Here is a 5,104-nt window from a genome sequence, read left to right as displayed (position 1 = left end):
AAGGCTGGGACCAGTAGGGGGAATGTCTCTACTTAAGTATGTTTATACTACATTTTCCATGACCAGGTCTTAAACTCTTTAAGGTCATAGATAGTGGGGATCCAGCTTATTTGTCTTCTCTACATTTTTGCATCTAGTTTCTTCAAAAACAGAAGGGTGTTGATGGAAAAGTAGAGGCTCTGTGATCACCTGGGCCTGAGCTGGAATCTCTACTTAAGTCAGGGAGGAGCTGAGGGATTGTGTGGAAGGTTTTTAACCTAGCTCCAGGTTTACCCTTGTGTTAAGTGGGAATAATGAAACTACCACAAGGCAGATAGGTATTAGGAAGAAACCTACTTTTCTTACACCTTGAAATATATTAACGAACTTAGAATCCCATGGACGGAGGAGCCTGGTACGCTGTACTCCATGGGGTCACGAAGAGTCAGACACACTGGGCGACTCCACTTTCACTTTTCACTTTCATGCATTGGAGAAGGAAATGGCAACCCACTCGGGTGTTCTTGCCTGGAGAATCCCGGGAACAGGGGAGCCTGGTGGGCTGCTGTCTATGGGGTCGCACAGAGTTGGGCACGACTGAAGCGACTTAGCAGCAGCAGCATATATATACATCTCAGATTAAAAGCAAACCTAATAAAAATTTAATAGATAAATCTTACAAGTAGAAGGCGTAGGGGAAGTCCCTTTAGCCACAGTGTTGTGCTGTCGCGTAGAGAGACGGATTTGTAAACCCCGGAGCAAGGTTCTACCTTCCTGAGGCCGCTGGTGTGTAGAGACCCGGGGGGAAGCCACCGTCATCATGTCTTACCAGGAAGCAAAACCTTCGATCGAAGACTTCGGGGATAAGGAGGAAGGAGAATATATTAAAGTCAACGAACAGGATAGCAGTGAGATTCACTTCAAAATGAAAATGACGACGCATCTCAAGAAACTCAATCATACCGTCAAAGACAGGGAGTTCCCATGATTTCACTCAGGTTTCTCTTTGAAGGTCAGAGAATTGCCGATAAATCACACTCCAAAAGAACTGGGAACGGAGGAAGATGTGATTGAAGTTTATCAGGAATAAACAGGGGGTCGTTCAACGGTTTAGATACTCTTTTTATTTTTTTTCTTTCCCTTTAATCCTTTTTTTTTTTTTAAATAGTTCTTTTGTAATGTGGTGTTCAAAACAGAATCAAAAACTGCCACCCTATCTCTTTAAAACATCTGGTAATTTGAATTCTAGTGCCCATTATTCATTACTGTTTCCTTTAATTATGCTGATTTTTGGTGACCAAACCTCAGCCCCCTTTATATCACTCTTTCCTTTTTAAAATTACATATGTGCATAGAGAGGCCGCCTTTTCTAGGACTGTGCATTTGCAGGCTTGTGATAAATAAGATCAACTAATACTCGTGTTCCTTATGACTTTCCAATTGGCTCTGAAGTTCTAGCATGTGATTGCTTCATTCCTGGAGAATGGAACTTTTTTGGAAAACAGAATTGTGGAAAAATGACCTTTCCTTAATTTGAAGCTACTTTTAAAATCTGAGGGTCTGGACCAAAAGAAGAGGAATATCCAGTTGGAGTCAAAATGACAGAGATGTTGAGAATAATGACTAACTCCAAAGATGGCTTCACTGAAGAGAAACCATTTTAAGATGAAAAATCTTGTCAGAAGATCCTAGAAAAGATCTAATTTTCATTAGCGGTTAAAGTTATTCATGCAGAAGTGTATACAACAGAAAGCTGCTCTTTTTGACTTTATTTGTACTTTTTGGCCTGGGATATGGGTTTTAAATGGACATTGTCTGTACCAGTGTCATTAAAATAAACAAAATATTTGTAAAAAAAAAAAAATCTTACAAGTATTCTTTATATGCCATGGAATTAAAGCCCAAGATACATAAAAGAAAAATATTATATTAAATTCTGTTTTGTTGTCTAAAGGGGAGGACCAGATTATGTTTTATTCTATCCCCAAGAACGGGGAAGCAGCAGTTTCCAACCTGAAACCAAATTAATAGCCTGAGGTTTCTGAGATGAATTATCCCCAAAGGGCATCAGATATCCCAGACCAGGAAACCAGGAGCACTGTTGGGTTTTAAGTGATATAAAGTCAGATCTATGCAAATATGTGGTCATTTGTGAAAAAGAAGCATCCATAAACTTCCATAGTGCCCCCATCCATAAACAGGGGCACTTGGTCCTGGAAACATAGGGCTGTGAGGAGCCTGGGGGAAACTGAGGTACCAGCTGTTTCCACCAGCCATATTTTAACAAGCTATTCTTACCACATAAAACTTCACATTATTTCTAAGAGCAGACATACCAGTCCTGGCCTGGCCCACATCCAATTTGGGTAATTGCATTTTGTCATCTTTCGGGTCTCCCTGGCACTTTCAATTAGCCGTAATTTATATTCTTTCCAGTTTACAATTGAAACTGCCTTGTATTGCAGCTGTGGGGTTACACAGAGAAGGCAGCTAAATTAACAAACAGCCAGTACATTATTGCTGTTTTTCAGTTCTCTTTTGCCTTACATTTCTACGGCGTGCTAAAGGTCAGGGATTATTAGTTCCATTTTATAAGAGAGACCATTCAAGCTCCAAAGTAATTTACATCCATGAGGAGTTGGAGTACAAAGTGAAAAATAAATTCCCATTTGGGTATATGCCTATACCTTAGAACCGAAAAAAGGAAATAACAAATCTTTTATAAAAGAGAACGAATCACTTCAATATATTAATAAATAGAGGTACATTGTTCTTCTTTCCTCTGCTTCTTTAAAAAAAAAAAAAAAAAGTATTTATTAAGTTTCCACTTGTACTGAGTATTGTTCCAGGTGTTGACATCCAGAGGTAAACAGTGGATGGCTTTTCTCAGATCCTTAAAATACACCAATACCTGGTTAGCTTATTTGATATTCACAAGAGCTTTATGAAGTGTACACTAATGTTAGTCCTATCTTACGTGTGAGGAACTGAGGCAAAGTGTTAAGAACTTTCCAGAGGATAGCAGTTACCATCAAAGCTTCAAACCTCAGCTATTTGATGCCAATACCTGTGCTCTCCATCACTGTAATAATCTCTTCCATGCACAGAATATTCCTGGACTTTACTATTACATATTGGAAGATGGACAATAAACAAACAAACAAGAGAACTCTCTGAGTGATCAAATACGAGTGCTGTGAAGAGAATTAAAATATTCTGACGAGGTAGAGTCATGAGGCATTGCTTAAGCTAGGTGATAAAAAGGCTTTTCTATTTCTACGGGGAGATCTGGAACAGAAAAGGCCAGCTAAGCAAATATGAAGGAAACAGTGTTGGAAATAGAAAAAAGAGCCAGTGCCAGGACCCTGGTGTGTTTGCAGAATCAGAATCAGCCCAAAATGGCTGGAGCACATAGATTAAATTTGGTTGGAGACAGACAGGCACAGGATTACATAGGACCTAAATAGTGTAACATGTTTAGCTTTTATTTTACTTGTGCTTTTGAAGGTTTTAAGTAGATAAATGACATATTCTATTTTAAAAGATTATTTTAAAGGGAGGATCTATTTAAGGTGTGGGCAAGAGTGGAAGAGAAACAATTCAAGGTCCCAGGTAAGAGATGATTGTTAGCTGGACTAGGGCACATTTAGAAATTAGAGGGAAAAGGGGATGGATTTAGAATATGTTTTTGTTGACTTTGCTGATGGATATTGGAGGGGAGCAAGTAAGGAAAAGAGAAGACTCAAAAAAAGAAAAAAAAAATTATTAGTTAAACCTAAGTATTTCACCAAAGGATTTTGGTGGTTTCTTCTGAGGATTCTTAGCTGGGATAAAAAAGATGATTAAATGATATTTAAATTTTATTTCATTAATGTTCATTAACCAAGTCAGTAGTGAAAGTCGCTCATTCATGTCCGACTCTTTTCGACCCTACGTGCTAAAGCCTGTCAGGCTCCTCTGTCCATGGAATACTCCAGGCAAGAATACTGGAGTGGGTTGCCATTCCCTTCTCCAGGGGATCTTCCCCACCCAGGGATGGAACCTAGGTCTCCTGCATTGTAGGAAGATACTTTACCATCTGAGCCACTAGATAAAATAAGTAAAATAAATTTGCATTTATTTTAAGAAATGATTTAAGGTACATATGAGCACTGTTAGCCTTGTTTGAATTTTTTATCAATGTGTGTAAAATGGATTTATGATTTTACAAAATCAGAAGAGGGTCTTGTACGTGTTATTTTGGTGTACAACATACAAAGTTAAATACAAATAAGGCACTATTTACAGCAAATGAATAGGATATCAAATTATTGTGTTGAACTCACATCTTCTTAATGGAAGACATTTTGTTTTTTTAAATGAAAGTGTGAAAGGATCCATGGTGGTCCTTAAATTATGTCAATTGTGTGCATTAAAAAAAAATGCCTAACATAATTTAAAGTGGATGTATTTTACAGAAAACTGTTTAAGGATTTTGGAAAAACTGTAAGTATTTTCCATAAGATGTAATGGGACCTGAGATAACATTAACACATTTGATTACTAAAACAAACTATGGAGAGATTGCATGTTTTCTTTTTTTAATATACAATGCATCCTCTTAGGTTTGAGCTGATGTTTTGACAGACTGTCTGTCTACAGTCCCTTTTCCAGCATAATTGCACAGATTAAAAAAAAAAAAGCCTGATCTCAAAGGGTTTTTATTAATTTCGAGTGCCGAAGGAATTGGAGGAAGGCGACATGGGTGTACAATGGTAGAGCATTTGTAGTATTAGATATCTATAGATGATCTATTGTAAATTTCAATTTTTTGTTCTTTCCTGGGTTCCAAACTTACAAGAGGAGAATTTCCACCTGGATATCGCACAGGCTTACCCAGACTGGCTAAATTGCAAATGACTTAGTTCTTGCATTTCCTAATCCAGTTGATAAAATTGTCATTCAGTTGGTTCTCCAAGCTCCTATGTTGAAAGCTGCTCCCAGTAGTTTAACAACCCTACACTCAATCTTTTACTAAGTCTGATTGTTAACCTTTCAAATACCTCTCCAATTTCCTCCCCCACCCCCGCCCTTTACTATCACTACTATATTATGTCTCCTTCCTCCATCTCTAGGCTGGATTATT

The 5,104-nt window shown here is 37.9% G+C and overlaps 1 pseudogene; it reads left to right on the top strand.

Annotated features, from left to right (window-relative positions):
- The first annotated feature begins 799 nt into the window (after window positions 1-799).
- LOC113898803 lies at window positions 800-1,093 on the top strand (annotated as a pseudogene).
- Window positions 1,094-5,104: the final 4,011 nt, after the last annotated feature.

This window comes from Bos indicus x Bos taurus, chromosome 9 (genome assembly GCF_003369695.1).
Source record: "Bos indicus x Bos taurus breed Angus x Brahman F1 hybrid chromosome 9, Bos_hybrid_MaternalHap_v2.0, whole genome shotgun sequence".
Lineage (NCBI taxonomy): Eukaryota > Metazoa > Chordata > Mammalia > Artiodactyla > Bovidae > Bos > Bos indicus x Bos taurus.
Note: the sequence above shows the minus strand (reverse complement) of the source record. Positions and strands in the feature narration are given on the sequence as shown.